This window comes from Danio rerio, chromosome 22 (assembly GCF_052040795.2).
Source record: "Danio rerio strain M-AB ecotype USA chromosome 22, GRCz13ab, whole genome shotgun sequence".
Classification (NCBI taxonomy): Eukaryota; Metazoa; Chordata; class Actinopteri; order Cypriniformes; family Danionidae; genus Danio; species Danio rerio.
The window spans coordinates 28630093-28649173 of record NC_141042.1 but is presented as its reverse complement, the minus strand read 5'-3'; the positions used below and the strand labels follow the sequence as shown (position 1 = coordinate 28649173).

Sequence of the window (19081 nt, the reverse complement as noted above, 5' to 3'; positions counted from 1 at the left end):
CCACACATTCAGAACTCACTCTTGAAATCTAAATCTGTTCTATGTATATCATCATTAAATAATTTCCCAAATCTGAGTAACAGTTACTAGTTAACGTCTGTCGCTATCAAGGCCTCTTAACAAACAGACACAGATCATTTGCATGCAAACTATTCTTTTTTAATCTGGAATCTAAGCCTTCCTTTATATTACTTTTATTTATTTTAATTTGAGGGAACAGTTGAAGTGTCTTTACCATCACAAGCAGGTCCTGGGAGACAAACCAAACTTTTTTACATGCAAAACTGCTTTTCTTAATTGTTGTGGCCACGTTGTTTGCTTTGTCCCTCCAGTACAGCATGTGCAATTTTTATTAATTCTCTAATCAATTCATATTTTTATCTATATTTTATTCTCTTAATAATAATACTTACTTTCTCTCACACTACACCTCAGAAATTTCTCTCTAACACTCAACATCCTTAAGCACACACCCTACTCATGCTTTAAATTCAATTCTCTCATCACATGCATCCTCATTCACAGATTTCGCATTATATGCTTTCTTATTCAATCCTCTTTTCTAGGAATTGTAAGAAAAAATTTCCCCATTCACTTTGGTCCAGACCACCACATAAAAACACAACATATAGACTAACAAGACTTACACAGGCCAGTTCACTGAGATCCAGCCCTCCCTATAGGTGCTTTTGGAATCAGATTAAAGGCCTCCTCCCAATTTCCCTGCCCCTATCGGGAGAGTCTTACTCAATCCACAGGCGGGTACAGAGACGCGGAGCGCTCCTTTTCTCTGATTACATCTATAAAGAGCGACCCCTAGCGCTGCCTCCGCGCGTTCTGCTCACGCCTCTCGCGTAGCAATTCATGCATGTACCTCTCTTTCATACGCATATATTTACAGCCCTTTGTTAGTATATAATACAAAGCTATTAGTAAGTGCATAATTTACAGCCATTTGTTAGTACAATCACATACCTTGACAACCTGGAAGACCTCTTTTTCTTATAAATAGTTCACTTCACTATACTTTTATTACTTTATCATTTACTTTATCATTTTTTAATAAATGTAGTCAATTCAAAGGTTCTTTTTAATGGTGAGGTATTTTTTTAAAGTCAAGTTCAGGCGTCTGGTCTACCCCACAGTACACTCATCAGAGAACCAAAATAAAGCAAAAATTTGCTCACCTTTTTTAATCTGCGCGCTTTTTGGTTTCTGCGTGAGTGTCTGCCAAGGATCGGCCCACTGACACCTTCTTTCGACCACCCTCAATCCAGCCCCACGTTGGGCGCCAAATTATGTTGTGGAAAGTTGCGCTGGATCTCGACAAACATCTTCTAAGTTTCAAAAAAGAGGCTGAGGTCTTCAAAGTTGTCAAGTTGAAGCAGTTTATTGTTACAGCAGATTTGGTCGATCGATCTCTCTCCTACAAATGTTCCAAAACCCACAGTTTATATACAGGCTTTTCCTATAGTCATCATGAAACAGTGGTGTAGCATGAGCATCACGTTATTTCCAGGCTCCAATAGGATTCTAGCCTTTATATTGATGGCTGTATGTTTTTCTGTTTTTGCACATCTTAAAGGTCATATTTCAACACTTTTTAAATGATTCTTCCTATGCATGCTATTGCCATGCAGGTTGAGCAAAGTTGTTTTTAAGTTGTTTTTGTCATGGTCAATACATCAATACGTGTTGCATATGCTGTCTGAATGGTCTTCACCGCTGTTTACTTCTGTGTGTTTTGCTCTGCATCACTTGAATGTATTTCTATATGTTTTAACAGTGTATTTTAATAGTGGCAGATTATACAGTGATTATATAGTGATTACATAATAAAAGTTCCTCTATGATTCTCCAATAGTTCCAGCTGAAATAACTACACGATATAGATGTATATGGAACAAAATCAATGCCTAAAGTCTTGAATTAAAAAGCTTGTTGAATATCCCAAACTGAAAAAAAAATAATACAGCGTATTAACAAGTTCTTGGATTTTAATGACTTGAATTCCAGGATTTGTATTTTTAGGTCTTGAAATTTAACATATCTGTTTATTTAAGCTGTGAATATTTCAACGAAAAATATTTCAAACACGTTTTCAAACTTAAAATTCAATAATTCATATTCAATTTTCAGATTTCACTTAAAAAATATTCAATACCCTTTAAAAATACGATGTATAATATTCAAAAGGTCATTTTCAGTTCATTTTATTTCAGTTCTAATATTCGCTTCCATAAATTCAACATTACATCCGGGAACTGCAGGAGAAGCAATAGATTGCAGAGTGAAGATCGCCAGCTGCTCTAGCTTTCACCAGCAGGTGGAGATGGAATAATGTAAGATTTTTAACCCAGTAAACAGGCGAGAAAAAGGCTAATAAAGGCAAAAAAGTAGCATTCAATTTTAATATCAATACCTTGGACATTATAAATAATAAAAAGTATGAGAAAAATGAGTAAATGAGGTTTTAGTCATCTATATTTGCCCTTATGTAACGGAAGCCAGCTGGTGATCGCGTAAAGCTCACTCCTCGGATCCAGGGACAGAGGTTGTTCTGCAATCTTATCGGAGCTTGTCTCCCATGCTGGCTCGTTACCTGCTCGGACCGGTGCGGTTACTTGCACATAAATCGTCTTTTGATGAATATGATGTTACACATTGTCTATCTTTATTGACTCTTTCTTCCATAGACGCTAAGTATTATATTGACAGCTAAAGAATATAAACGTAAGAGAAACAGGAGAGGAAATCTTATAATAATGATACAAAATAGATCAACAAAGATTTTCAAAACCAGGGAGATTTTATGAGAATGTCACAAAACAGTTTACTTGGAAATGTTAAACAGAGTTCAGGTATGATTTAAGGTTGGGGCGTCTGATTTAAAATAATTTAACGTGCGAATGCATTAAGGAGCGTCTTCAGTTATTCACACAGAACCGTCTAATATGGCATAACTATAAGGGGTAATGTTTGCGCTGTTTAAACGCAGCTATGTCAGGATTGGGATAGGTTATACATTTTCATCATTTAAATTATTATTATGATTGTTAATATTATTATTGTATGACATTTATTTGGGCTATTGCGCTTAAATAAGTCATCCGTGATTCTAAATTAATATTTCTATTTATCCTTTTTATCACTCTGTCTGTCTTTCTCTTCTTTTTTCAAATTTTTGGGGTTTTGCCATGGTTAAACGTTTGCAAAATGTCTTAGTTTGTCCAGATTATTGTTTTATTGTTATGTAGCCTATAGGCGAGAAAAAGGTATTAACGCAAAAGTGGCAATGTCGCAGCCAATGATAAGTAATAAAATGAGTCGCCTGTGGTTTGATAATAGGCAGTTATAACTGACTTTAATTTGTTTTCAGTATTAAATAAGAAAACCATTATTTATTCTCCCAGCATGGGAGACAAGCTCCGATAAGATTGCAGAACAACGTCTGTCCCTGGATCCGAGGAGTGAGCTTTACGCGATCACCAGCTGGCTTCCGTTACATAAGGGCAAATATAGATGACTAAAACCTCATTTACTTATTTTACTCATACTTTTTATTATTTATAATGTCCAAGGTATTGATATTAAAATTGAATGCTACTTTTTTTGCCTTTATTAGCCTTTTTCTCACCTGTTAACTGGGTTAAAAATCTTACATTATTCCATCTCCACCTGCTGGTGAAAGCTAGAGCAGCTGGCGATCTTCACTCTGCAATCTATTGCTTCTCCTGCAGTTCCCGGATGTAATGTTGAATTTTATCAGTCGAATTTGATCCACTGAGTTTATGGAAGCGAATATTAGAACTGAAATAAAATGAACTGAAAATGACCTTTTGAATATTATACATCGTATTTTTAAAGGGTATTGAATATATTTTAAGTGAAATCTGAAAATTGAATATGAATTATTGAATTTTTAAGTTTGAAAACGTGTTTGAAATATTTTTCGTTGAAATATTCACAGCTTAAATAAACAGATATGTTAAATTTCAGGACCTAAAAATACAGACCCTGGAATTCAAGTCATTAAAATGCAAGAACTTGTTAATACGCTGTATTATTTTTTTCAGTTTGTGATATTCAACAAGCTTTTTAATTCAAGACTTTAGGCATTGATTTTGTTCCATACATGTATGCAGAAGAGCATCTCTGAACGCACAACACGTCCAACCTTGAGGTGGATGAGCTACAGCAGCAAAAGACCACACTGGGTGGCACTCCTGTCAGCTAAGAACAGGAAACTGAGGCTACAATTCGCACAGGTTCACCAAAATTGGACAATAGAAGATTGGAAAAACGTTGCCTGATCTGATGAGTCTCGATTTCTGCTGTGACATTTGGATGGTGGGGTCAGAATTTGACATCAACAACATGAAAGCATGGGTTCATCCTTTCTTGTATCAACAGTTCAGGCTGGTGGTGGTGGTATAATGATGTGGGGGATATTTTCTTGGCACACTTTGGTCCTATTAGTAACAAATGAGCATCATGTCAGCGCCACAGCCTACCTGAGCATTGTTGCTGACCATGTCCATCCCTTAATGACCACAGTGTACAAATCTTCTGATGGCTACTTCTAGTAGGATAACGCTCCATGTCAAAGCGTGAATCATCTCAGACTGGTTTCTTGAACATGACAATGAGTTCACTGTAAATGGTCTCCACAGTCACCAGAGCTCAATCCAATAGAGCACCTTTTAGATGTGGTAGCACAGGAGATTCACATCATGGATGTGCAGCTGACAAATATGCAGGAACTGTGTGATGCTATCATGTCGAAATGGACGAAAATCTCTGAATCAAGTTTCCAGTTCCTTGTTAAATCTGTCCCACAAAAGATTAAGGCAGTTCAGAAGGTAAAATGGGTTCAACCCAGTACTAATAAGGTGTATCTAATAAAGTGGCCAGTGACTGTATATATATATATATATATATATATATATATATATATATATATATATATATATATATATATATATTTATGTGGCCAGACAAGCGCCGCCCCTCTGTGGTTGCGGGTGGCATACCCCCTACCCTATTAGTAATCAGTGGGGGAAGATATAAAATGACAACCAGGATGGTATGTGTCACGAGTCCCGCCCCTTCCGACTGGTCACTTCCCGCTTTCAGTCACTCACCGGCAGGTATGTGGATGACAGCTCGCTTGTGTACGGGTTGCTTCATTGGGAAAGCTCATGTTTTGTACAGTATGTTTGTCTAGTGTTGCGTCTTATCGGGATCACGGTGTTGGTCTGCATCTACGACTGCTCTTCTGCAGGTAACTGGCTACGTTTGCTCGTTGCTTTTTGGATGGAAAGTTGATTGTAGTAAAGTGATCATTATTTGTTTCCTCCTCCCTTGCAGTCAGCAGTTCGTTTCACTGCGTTACAAAACTACGTTTAACCCAACGAATATGTTTAGGACTTATTAATGATTGATTGAGCCCGTTTTCCTCTGTGTTGGCGTTCTAATGCTCTTGATTAGGCGAAATTGAGTGGTGCGGTAAGTGATTTTAAAATCTTTGGATTAGCTTGCTCATGCACTCAGTCTAACTTAAATCCCCTTACCATGTTACGGACCGAAAATGATTGCTGGGTGCCGTATGACAACCTCTAGCTACGTGGGAGGTTTCTAAACGACGCTGCTGCTTAACCGCGGCTTAACTGCTGCTTAACCGCGGCTTAACTGCTGCTTTACTGCTGTTTAACTGCTGCTTTGATGCTGTTTAAGAATTTTTGGGGGATGATGCTGTTTTAATGTAGTAAACATCAGTTTCCCTACACATTCAGTGCTAGGACCGTATATTTGAAGGTTGTGGTTGACCGATTTGAATGGTCCTTGTGTTCTTTTTTCTTTTATTTGGGTAATTTCGCCTAGTTTTGTTAGATATATATTTTTTTACTTTTGTGTTGGTTTCCTTGAAATTAGTATTTTCTAATGTGATTTCTTTCTGTTACATTGTTTTTTTTGTATGCTTTATTGAAATTGTATTTGTTTTTTTGTAACAGTCTTTGTGTATGTATATTCAAGACTGTTTAACCCTTGTGCCTTCCTCTTATATTTTGTATTTTTGGGTTGCTTCTTCAGCAGAGGGTTCATTAAGAGGGGTTGTAATCCATTAGCATTGCAGTGTGTTGTGCGCCCAAGTGATTGTGTGTTAGAGTGTCAGTGACCAGTTTATTAAAACTTTGTAGTAACTGGATTTTGTGTTTTCAGGAGCAGAGCACCTAAGGCAGGGTGGATTCCTGGTGGAGTTCTTTCTTGCACGTGTGCTGTGTGTATGCGCTGTGTGTGTGTGTGTGTGTGTGTGTGTGTGTGTGTGTGTGTCACAGGTCTTGGTGGTCTTGCTGTGGAGGCCTTGTTGTGTCACAGGTCTTGGTGGTCTTGCTGTGGAGGCCTTGTTGTGCCCTTATTCTCTGCTGTCATGTCTCAGCTCCTGCACTCCTAAATCCAGGTGTTTTAGTGTGTGCGTGTAGTGTATTTTTAGTAGATGGGTTTTATTGAATTTAAACAGTATATACATTGTCCCCCTTTTTGATGCATTTTTAAAAAAAAATAAAGTTTGTATGTATTTTTTCCAATCCACGTCTCTTGCCATTTACTGCAAGCTTACCTGTGTTGCCTTTTATAATATAAAATATAGGTCCCTGGCCATATTCCAGGGTGGCGTAGTCGTGCTAGCTGTTGAACATTATTGAACCCCTTGGTTATGCCACATATATTTATATATATATATACACGCACACACAGTGGTCAGCATAAATTTTGTGCATTTAAACAAACCATCTTTTGGAATTGACAGATAATACATTTAAATTAAAATTAGATATTACAAAAATAAAATAATTTCAACTAAATTTTACATATTTTTATTATTGCCTTGATTTTTCCTATTTATTATAATTCTATTTATTATTTTTTCCCCAAACATATAATTAGTACACATTTTTGGACTTTGATCTTAGTTTTTTTGTTTTGTTTTATTGTTAGATTAGTTCTAATTTTAGGGACTGGCTAATCGAACGTATATGCACATATATTTTTGTAAAGCATCCTATAAAATATATTAATTTAAAAAAGCGGTGAGGGGTACACTCGTTTATACTGATAAAATATAGTCATATAATAATAATTACTGTTATTATTATAATAATTATAATATAATTGAATAGTTTACATACATATACTGTATAATAATGTTGGATTATAACTTCTATGCAGTCAGAGAGTCTAAAGAAAATTCACATTCTAGGGTCAATACTTATTTTCAACACAGCTCATTTCTGCTGCAGTGGTTTCCTGTTACGAACCTACCTTGTGGCCTGCTGCAGAAACTAATTTCGGTCAGTTTCACAGAAAGTTTAGAGTTGACAGAGAGGGTTTAAAATACCCACTAACCTGCCAAACATGGGCTAAGATAGACCATGGTGGCTAACACATATGAACACAATTGCTAATTTGGCTAACTACACATTTAGAGACGTACAGTAGCTACAATAGCTCTCACCAAAGAGAGCAAAGCAGACACTAAAGTATCTTGAAATTATGAACAGACAAACAATACAGTAGTATACTGCCTATACCATTGCATCGGAGGGCTAATGTAATATAGTTAGTTTTAATTGGCTGATAAAAACATCTAGATAATGATACTTTGACAACAACAGCAGTTTGTGCAGTGTTGTGTGTCACATGTAATTTAGCACTGTGACTTATGTTGAAATAAGAAACTTTTATGTAAAGGTTGGAAAACAGAAGTGAAGCGAGTAGTAAGTGAAGTAAAGAGAATGTTGAACGCCGCAATTCCTGTCTCGTCTGATTTATTGCTGTAAGAATATCACAAATTGGCGACGAGGATTACGCTTAGTTTTCTGCTATTTTGGTCACGAAGACAGCTGTTAACAATGTGCCTTTCCCAAGTTTTTTCTAACTTGGCCCACCGAGTCTGCTATGCCGTTCACTACATGGCAGCAGATATTTGAGAATTACCTACGGGTCATCGATGCGACGGGGGACGCATTGCCGGATGACAGAAGGAGAGCTGTACTGCTTCATTGCCTCGGTACAGAAGGACAGCGAATTTTCTACTCATTGCCTAACATAGGTATGACATAAAATATGCAGAGAGTGCACTAACAGGGTATTTTGTGCCAAAAGCCAACATAGTAGAGGAATGTCACGCCTTCCAAAGACATTGACAGGCGCCTCATGAGACTGCCATGCAATACGTTACTGCTTTGCGAGAACTCAATTTGTTGGTTGAATTCGATGCCTGTGCTGATGAAAGGATACGAGACAGTTAGTGGAAATTGTGCTCAGCCCACGCATATGCAAGAGCCTTTTACTTAAAACAGATCTTACATTGGACAAAGCTGTCACAATAGCAAGTCAGATTAAATCTGCGGCTGATCAGGTTAAATACATTTTAAATCCCCATCAAGTTACCGCCCCCATTCAAGCAGTGCAGCCTGTAATAAAGCGCAGGACAGAAAGATTGTCACATACATCTTCTAATGATGTAATGGGAAAAAAATGTCCTTTTTTCGCTGTAGCTCAGAGACCCATTTAGCTAATGCTGCAAACTGTCCTGCTGCAGCTCCAACATGCAGAAAGTGCAAAAAGACTGGACATAATGCTAAAGTGTGCAGATCCATTCAGACAAAAACACGAGAGGTTTATGAAATTGAATTACCAGAAGTTACAATCCTGTACACTAAAAATTCAGATCATTCACCAAGCATTATGAGTATATTAGCTATATCCACTTCTGCTGTTCATACCTGTGTGGTGAACTTGGTAGTTGACACCGGGTCTTCTGTATCCATCTTGCCTCACAGCACTTATGCATGCCATTTCAGTCATGTGCCACTGTTACAGCCAACAGCTAAGCTTGTGACTCACTCAAAAGCTCACATTCCAGTAATTGGGTGCTTTTCAGCAAATGTTTCGTTACAAGACCATAGAGTTTCGGCTATTTGTTATATTGTGGAAAAAGGCACACCACTGATGGGAAGGAACCTCATGTCTGCACTGCATGTGAGGATTGAGAATAATCAAGCGCTGCCTTTTAATGCCATTCCTGACATTACAACTCCAGTGCCAGTGTTTCAATGCACAGTTGTGGATTTAACAGATTTCGGATGTGCTAGAAACTTTGTACACTGCGTAAAGCTGGATGAAATGGTTACACCTGTGCGTTACAAGCTTCGTCAGTTGCCATTCTCTGTGCGCAGTGCTGTGTCAGAGGAGTTAAATCGCTAACAAGTAGTTGGGGTGATGGAACGTATTGATGCTTCTGCATGGGTCTAACCAATCGTTGTTACACAGAAAAAGTCGGGAAAAAACAGGATGTGTGTGGATCTCAGAGGACAAGGCAGTAATTGTTGACTTATTTCCATTGCCACGTATGGAGGAATTATTCACTGCTCTTAAGGGTTCTACTATTTTTACTACTATTGACTTGACTAATACTTACTATCAAGTACTGCTGCATGAAGAGAGTCACAATGTCACAGCCTTTATTAATCATGATGGACTGTACAGATTTAGCCTTATTCCCTATGGATTAGCATCAGCACCTGCAGCGTTCCAAAAATGATGACAAAAATTCTGGCTGGCTTATCAGGGGTCGATAGGTTTTTGGATGACATTATTATACACAGACGTGACATGCCTTCTCATGATAAAACACTGCAAGCAGCCCTACAACGCCTAGAGGCTGCTGGCCTGAAACTAAATAAAGACAAATGTTGTTTCTGACAAACCAGCCCACTGTTTCTAGAGCATACAATGTTGGCTAAGGGCCTTCGTCCTGATGAGTCACGAGTGCAGGCACTACTCAATGCACCTGCACCCTCAGATGCTTCTACTTTGCCCTCCTTTCTGGGACTTTTGCCATGATAATGTAAATTTATACCCGATTTTGCCTCTGTTGTTGCTCCAGTATGAGTATGTCTACAAGCTCCAAGTGGATTCAGCTGGTCAGATGAAGCTGAACTAAGCTAGACCAAGGTTAAGCAGCTGATGGCAAACAGCCCTTCCTTAGTATTATTTGACCCCAGTTTGTACACCATTGTCTCCACAGATGCTTCTGATTATGGTCTGGGTGCTATTCTATCTCAAGTCAGTTCACATGGGATTGAACATACTGTAGCATTCGCATCGCGCACTTTGTCTGCTGCTGAGCGAAAGTACGCTTTACTTTATGGAAAGATCACCAGGCTCTGACAATACTGCTTACAACTAAAGGTGTTGCCAAAGCTGGACTTCGTGTAGCAAGGTGGTCTGCATGTCTGATGTCATTTAATTATGATATTTTATACCGTCCAGGTTCACAAAATGCTCTGGCTGATTATCTGTCATGTGTGCCCATGCCTGCTCCATCTACAGACAATGCTGTTTTCTTTTATCATGAGGACGATGTAGTCGAAGATTTTGTTGCTTTTCTATCTACCCCCTTTAACTCCATATCTGCTGCAAATATTGATGATGCATGTGCTACATGTCCTACACTGACCAAACTGTGATTACAGAGCCAGAAGGGCTGGCCTCTTTCAAGCAAGGGACTGAATACTGAGCTGTTGCCGCACTATCAGCTGCGATTGGAAATGACTGTCAAGAACAACTTTGTTTTCCAGGAGTTACAGTTAACTGCACCTGTTGCTCTTCGCACGACACTTGTCTCCATAGCACACAAAGGTCACCAAGGGGAGACGAGAACCAAGCAGCGCCTCCGTGATCTTCACTGGTGGCCAGGGATGGATGCTCAGGTTTATGATGCTGTGTTCTTGCCTTGTTTGCCAATTCAATGACAAAACTGTAAAGTCATAGCCTGCACCTCTTCAGCCTGTACCGATTCCAAATGGACCATGGCAGAAGGTAGCTGTGGATATAGTTGGGCCATTAAAAAAACGCTGCACCTCATATGCTATTACATATACCATCACTACAGATTCTGTGATTTCGTTACTGTCCCCCATATTCAGTATGGAGTATTCTCCAGGTGTACCGTGCTACTCCTCACGCTGCTAATGGCACCTCACCATTTCAGCTCCTTTTCGGCAGGCAAATGTGCACAAGGTTGTCTATTCTGCCATCTCCTTCTGCATGCTTGAGCAATGATGTAGCGGTGCATCAAAAAGTCACAAGGATGTAAAACAAAATGAAATTGTACACTGATGCTAAGCGTGGTGCACAAATTCCTCGCTTTCAGGAGGGAGATAAAGTGAGCGTTGAAACCATCTGCATGTTCCGAAGGGACACAAGACATACACCGATCTCCTCACAGTCAACCAAAAACTGGGGGTGGGTACATATGTGCTTAGTGATGGGAAAACTTGGAATCCTTCCAATCTCACAGCATTTCCATGTGTAACGGGTGTCCCATCAGCAACACACCTGTCCATATTAACTCAGATCTTGGACTTAATGAAAGAAGCCATACACCATTGCACTCAATCAGATTTATTCTCTCCGTCTGAGATAAAACTGAGATAAAACAAAGATATGTAATGCAGGAAAGTGCAGCATTAACATTCAGCTCTCTCTCTAAAAGGGAAAAATACAAAAACTCTCTCGTTGGGATATAGTATACAACTCTAAAATGCATTAGCAATGTAATGCTTCAGCTAGCAAAACACAAATCATCTAAATCATAAAAAAAAAAAAAATAAACATTAGGAATCCAAAACAGGAATTATTATTTTCACAACATACACATCTGTTTCGCTCGATGAAATTATATAAAATTGTTTATATCATCCCTTTTTAATCAATTTGCGAGAGAGAGAGACGAGCTGCGCTTACCTTTCACAGTCACTCCGATCTCTGTGAACCTACGGTAAGCGCAAAGGGACAATATTCTCCAGCAATTTAATTACCACAAGGGGGCACTCAAACACCATCTTATGTATAATGCCTAATTTCATGTCATTCACTCTGATGAATTATATCATCTTATCTTTTCAACTCCGTTACATTCACCCTCACTAAATTACATGAAATCTAGGCAAATCCAAAATTAAGAAAACAATAACAGATTATCGACATCTCATATCAATGGAGAATTTCCCATAAAAGGACAGTCAAAATTCAATTATTCCATAAGGATAAAGTGATAAGAGAGTAGCGCTAAGCTCTCATATCAACAATCGACAGTGAAACGTCTACATACATTCCACCAAATCCTCCTAACCTCATGCATTGTCAGAATACAAATGCAAATAAAGGGAAAATAAAACATTGTAATAAACATACACATCTACTACCTCAGGTATTTGATTTGAACATGAACCATAGACCTATAACTCGTCCATATAAACTGAGAAAATTGAGGGAAAATAAACCCTCTCTTAAACCTATATGTAGACTGCTAATTTGCAAGAGCACGTAACAGAGACCTACAAGCAGCTTTTACATTTTGCTTTGCATCTTGAATGACAGCCTGACCTGACATTGTTTGAATCAAACGATCAACTGGCTTAATAACACGACCAAAGCGTGATCTCACTTGTGTGACAAGTGTAGAACTTGGTGATACACTCACTCTGTCAATTATGTGCATGTTTGTAGGGACGTGTGAGCTGGAATGGGTAGACCAGACTGTCCCTGCGTCTGAATTCTGCGCATTTGAACTGCCAAGTGCTTCATATCCAGAGACAGATATTGTCACTTCATTGGACAAATCAGATACAAGACTTCCTGATGTAGCAGGAGTAACTGTAGTACCAGGAACTGTCAGAACTTCACTCAATGCTTGATCGGTATTAGACTGAACACATTCCTCAGGCAGGTCTGAAACCCAGCTAATGGTTCTGTCTCTGGCACTAGATTCCTGAACAGACATAGAATCCACATGGTCATAGTCATTGATGACATCATCCTGTATGGATGGAACCTTGCCTCCCATCATCACTGATCCTTCCAAGGTAACTCCATTACAGCCATCCTCTTCATCATCAGACACTTCCACATCCCTTTCTACAGGATCATTGCCAATGGCACTTGAGCAGATGACAGAAGGTGAGTTTTGACAAGAATCAGATACAACAGACATCTGATCCGACTGAGGGATTTCTACATTCACAGGTTTAATTTACTACCAACAGCAGGTTTTTTACTACCAACAGACCACTTTTTCCTGCCCTGTAGATGGATTACGGATTCAGTAAGTATGTGTGTCTGGTCTACAATCCACAACAGTATAAACTGTTGACTCCCACCTGTCAGCGATTTTCTTTTTGCCCCTTTCAGTTTTGTTTGCCAGGAGTACTTGATCACCTATCTCAATGATCAACCCCTTCACCTTTTGGTTGTATATCTCTGCATGTCTTCGTTGCTCTTTCGTAGCATGCTTATGTGCGATTAAGGATGCCTCTTTCAGGTCTTTCACCAGAGTGGACACAAATTTGTCACAACTTGTTACAGTAGGATCATCCAAAACGGAACGAAAAAGAATGTCAATAGGTAAACGAGGCACCCGTCCGTACATCAGATAAAAGGGAGCATATCCTGAGGTATCGTTTATGGTGCAGTTGTACAGGAATGAGAGAGTCTGTAACCGTCTAGGCCAATCTCTTTTTACATCTGGTGACAAGACTCTGATCATATTTCCAAGGGTTCTGTTAAAGCATTCTACACTTCCATTACCCATCGGGTGATACGGTGTGGTATGTGACTTACTAACCCCAGAAACCCTTAAAAGCTCACGGATTAGCTTGCTTTCAAAACATGCCCCTTGATCACTATGGATCCGCTCTGGAAGGCCATAAATGCTAAAGTACCTGTCCCATAAAACCCTGGCAACTTGTTTGGCGGACTGGTCTCTACACACAAAGGCTTGTGCCAGTCTTGTAAAATGATCGGTTGCTACTAAAACGTCAACAGACCTGTTACTGGAATCTTCCGCTGACCAGAAGTCTATGCAGACAAGTTCTAATGGTCTACTTGTTGAAATGTTCTCCAAGGGGGCTCTTCCAGAAGGATTCGTAGTTTTGTTCCGAAACATTTGTGTACATATTCTCTTAAAGTTCGTTCCATGTTCAACCAAAAGAATCGCTGCCTGGCCAGGCTAATTGTCCGAGTCTGTCCTTGATGGCCACAATTATCATGGATTCCTTTCAGAATCACTTCTATCAGGGACTCAGGGACAACATACTGATAGCGTTTTGTTTTGGACAGTTGATCACGAGACACTCTGTATAACACACCATTCCTGACAACCAGTTTCTCCCAGTGCTTCAGATATCGAACAACAGCCACTGACTCCTTCATTCTTTCTCTTCTAGAAGGTCTACGGAGGCGCTCAACATAATAGAAGACTCTAGACAAGTGCTTATCACTGAGTTGTTTTTCATGCAGCTCTTGTTCAGAATATGCTGGCAGTGTATCCTGTCCCACTGACATCACTTGAGGTAGGTGATCGATGGAAGTCATGGCTCGAGCCTTTGCACCAATGTTCTACTCCAAATGTGAATCTAATGTGGCAGAGACCTCATCCTTAGGAATCATCATCAGTTCATCCATTTTTTGAATGTTGTGACTATACATTTGTTTCGCGTTAAGGACACTTTGCCTTTCTCCTGAATCACTTGAAATCCTAAAGGCATCCTGCACTGAACCTTTTGACATTCCTCTAGACTCAGCTAGAAGGGCACCATAAGGCTCCTTGAGCAGTCTCTGTACAATCTCAGCTTTGACAAATGGAACCCGGCTTAGGGCATTGGCGACAATGTTTTGGGGACCAGGCACATACTTGATGTTGAAGTTGAAGCTTGCCAGTTTAGCCACCCAGCGCTGTTCAGAGCAATCAAGTTTGGGTTTTGTTAGGATATGGGCTAAAGTATTGTTGTCAGTGAAGACAGTGAATTCATGGCCCTTCAGCCAATGACTGAATTTATCGCATATAGACCACTTCAAGGCCAAAAACTCCAAATGATGTGCTGGATAGTTTTGCTGTGAGCAAGAAAGGGACTTCCTGGCAAAAGCCACTGGCCTGGCCTTGATCTCCCCCTCTGGAACCTGTGAGAGCACAGCTCCAACCCCGTCTAAGGATGCATCCGTTGCAAGCACGAAAGGGCGATTAAAATCCTGATGGGCAAGGACAACACTTTCAACCAACAATGTTTTCAACTTCTCAACAGCCTGGACCAGAGCTTCTGTCCAGTCACTGGGTTTCAGTTTTTTATTTGAACTAACATTACCCTTTTTCCCTGGAATTCTTGCTTTTGCCTTCTGTCCTTTCAAAAGACTATAAAGAGGCTTTGCAACTGCTGAATAACTTGGAATGAAGTGTTGGTAGTAATTCACCATTCCCAGAATTGATCTTATTTTCTTCTGAGAAGGAGTTACTCCATCTTGCTCCATCAAATCCAAACTGCTCATTTTAGAGATGCTCTCAACTTTGCTTGGGTCTGTGGAAACACCAGTCTGATCAATGATGTGTCCAAGAAACTTCACCATTCTTCTCATAAGGAGACATTTTTTGGAGCTAGTTTAAGATTGTACTTGCGGAGCCTGCCAAACATCATTTCCAAGCGATCAAGAGCAGTCCTTTCATCTGGGCCAAAAACAATCAAGTCATCCAGGTAACACAAGAGACTGAGGAAGTTTTCATCCCCAAGTATACTGGTCATCATACGCATGAAGCTCCCGGGACTGTTGCAAAGGCCTTGAGGTAAGCGATTATACTCAAAAAGACCCGTGGGTGTCGTAAAAGCGGTGAACTTGCGGTCTTCTTCGTGCAATGACATGTTATAAAATCTGGACTTTAAATCCATTGTGCTGAATAAAACATTTCCGCCCAGAGCTGCTGTAAGGCTGGTATCAGAAATGATTACTGTAAGGTTGATATCAGAAATGATTACTGTAAGACTGCTTTTGGAAATGATCAAATATTCAGGCTCTAACAGGAACAGACACCTGATAAACATAAAAGAACTCTCATGGCAGAGATGGCAGAGAACTCAGGGAATCTGTATGCAGATATCCCGCACAACTTCTGTGTGTAGATTCCATCTCCAGGTAAACATTTCTAAAACCTCTTTTCATTATGTTTACAGACTTGATTTGATTAATTTGATGATGTTTTTATTGTTTTAGATTAGATTATATTTTGTCTGTTGTTTGAATTGGATTTGAATGATTACCTTTGTTTACCTGTTTAATAAATTGTTATGTTTGAACATATTTTGCTCACTCTGTAATTATTAGTCTTAGTAGATTACACTGAATCCTTGTTTCCGCACGTCTTGTGTCAGGTCAGTAGACGGACTAAAATCCAGTTGAGATGGAGCATTGGGCACACTAATTGTGTTTTAGGGATCCGACTGATTCTTGATATTGATTCAAGTGTACTTAGGTGGAAAGGGCGTTAACTTCCGTCTAACCTCTAATTAGAAATGATGATTGTCTTAACTCAAGGGTGTACACCTAAGTGGGACTAACTAAAGTATTTTAGAACGAGCGCGCTGGTAGCGGCTATCTAAAGTATTTGTCAATTACCTCTGTTTAATATTCAAGACTTACCGGAGTGTGACCGTGAGTAACGCCTTCGGCCAAGGCGATTTCTCTGAGCGACATGAGCACCCGAATGAACGGATGTAATGGTTAATAGTGAAAACAAAAGTTCAAACATTCTTCCAAATTCCATCTAAATTAACAAATTATAAATCATCATTATTATTATTAACTATTTTAAATAATATATATAACATGGAGTCAGATAAAATTCTGAGATAATACATAAGAGGTATATTACTTTATTTTAATGTCTGCTGTTTATGAAAAGATAGTGACGCGCAAAGACCCTTCTGCTGTGCCATTGGCTGCCGCCGTTGGACCAGTGGGCCGGATCTTACACTGCCAAACAATCCGCCTGATGCGGAAGAGGATGTGAATCCTTCAATGTCCGTCTGTTTAACCAGCGGAAATCTGTCCTTTTCATCAGGTCCCCATTTTTTTCCAGACCAAAACGAGAGGAGAAGCATACTCACTGGTAGATCGCCTAATTATTTCCTTTTCCTCCATTTCAGTCAACACTTGTCGGAGTTTTTGATACTGACTGGGTGCTACTCGTCTGAATGGCAGCCTGAACGGTCTGGTGTCTGTGAGATGTATCCTGTGGACGAAGCCTTCTGCTTTCCCACAATCAAGATGGCTATGAGAAAAAACATCTTTGTAACTTAGAATCAAATTAACCAGCCGCTGCTTACATTCATCTGAGATGTCACATGAGTCAATAACTAGACTGTCCAGATTAACTGACTTCAGTTGCTCACTCACAGGTAACACATCCGCTGATTCATTGGATAATCTTGTTGTGCAGTTTGTCAAAGAAGGACTGACAGTATCAGAATGATCAAAATCCTCAAGTGCAATGCATGGATAGAGATCTGCAACTTTTAATAACACAGGTCTGCCTGACGTGTTAATGAGCTTTAAGGGGACCCAACCATCTCCCCACAGAGACGTGACTAGCCTAGCCACCATGACACCTCTGGGAGCAGAGTGAGAAGACATTGACTCAGTCATAACTGCACTCCCTGGAGACAGAACCACATTTCTAGGCAATTTTCCCCATAAATCGTTATAATAGTTGTGTTTTTCAGCCATCTCGTCGTCAAAATTGCACCACAAATAAACAATTACAGCAACAGCATTAAATATGGCACTACTTGCAAAGATATTTGAATATAACTGTAGTCAAATATTGTCTAAAAGTAAAAAAAAAAAAAAAAAATTTTCATATGTCCATGCGTTGTGTTTTCAAAAAAAAAAAGCGTGTGAAAAATAAAATGTGTTGTGAAAATTAGTGTATCGTCCCAATCACAGTGTGTGCATGTGTAAATACTGTTCACGCCTGGAGAAACGAAAGCTTGATCCGCTGATGAACTTGTCACACGCAGCAATCACGGTCGATCTGTGTTGAACTGATCGGGTAATCCAAACGAGTCACGGCACCAGTGTAACGGGTGTCCCATCAGCAACACACCAGTATTAACTCAGATCTTGGACTCATTGAAAGAAGCCATACACCATTGCACTCAATCAGATTTATTATCTCCGTCTGAGATAAAACTGAGATAAAACAAAGATATGTAATGCAGGCAAGTGCAGCATTAACATTCAGCTCTCTCTCTTTCACAGTCACACCGATCTCTGTGAATCTACATTTTCTTAAACTCAAAAACATAACATATAAAAAATTGATAAACAACATACCTGAGATAAAACAAAGATATGTAATGCAGGAAAATGCAGCATTAACATTCAGCTCTCTCTCTAAAAGGGAAAAATACAAAAGCTCTCTCGTTGGGATATTGTATACAACTCTAAAATGCATTAGCAATGTAATGCATTGCTAAAAAAACATTAGGAATCCAAAACAGGAACTAATGTATTATTTTCACAACATACACATCTGTTTCGCTCGATGAAATTATATAAAATTGTTTATATCATCCCTTTTGAATCAATTTGCGAGAGAGAGAGACGAGCTGCGCTTACCTTTCACAGTCACTCCGATCTCTGTGAACCCACGGTAAGCGCAAAGGGAATTACAGTTAATTACAGTTTAATTATAGTTAAAGTTGGTTAAATGACTTAAGGTGATTGTGTTTCAATTAGTAACTGATACCAAAGAGCTTAGAATGGGAAATTTGGGGAAACAGCCACTAGAGGGCGCGCCTTTAAAGAATTTAAAGAATTAAAGAACACCGTACATTAAAAACAAGGACAATAAAACAACAAGAGGAATAATATAAAAGTATACACAACAAAAGTGCAAATACAATTAACCCAGCAGTTGGGTTAGTGCCCATTACACCCAGAATTTGGTTGAAATACTTTTACAGTATCAGTAACACACTCACCCAATTCACATACTTATACTGCGCCCTAAAAGTATGTACTTTTTTTTGTAAAGGAATCTTATATACCTTTGAGTTTGTAACAGAAGATGTTAGCTTTGGGACATACCTGTACTTCTTCCTCGTTAACAATCATCTCGACATCATTCACATTTTTTTCATATTTAATTATCTATTGGAGAAGCAGCAGCAGGATAATCTGCTCAGAA

General features: G+C 39.2%; 1 long non-coding RNA gene across 4 annotated transcripts in view; it reads left to right on the top strand.

Annotated features, from left to right (window-relative positions):
- Positions 1 to 5117: 5117 nt before the first annotated feature.
- Positions 5118 to 19081, top strand: part of LOC137488953 (uncharacterized) — a 93073-nt gene continuing 79109 nt past the window's right edge. For 2 of the 4 annotated variants that reach the window (XR_015522141.1, XR_015522143.1), the window contains exons 1-2: positions 5118 to 5150; positions 5228 to 5284. This is a non-coding gene — a long non-coding RNA (uncharacterized LOC137488953). Of the gene's footprint in view, positions 5285 to 19081 lie in introns of all 4 variants that reach the window. The other 2 variants (XR_015522142.1, XR_015522140.1) reach the window with 1 other exon arrangement.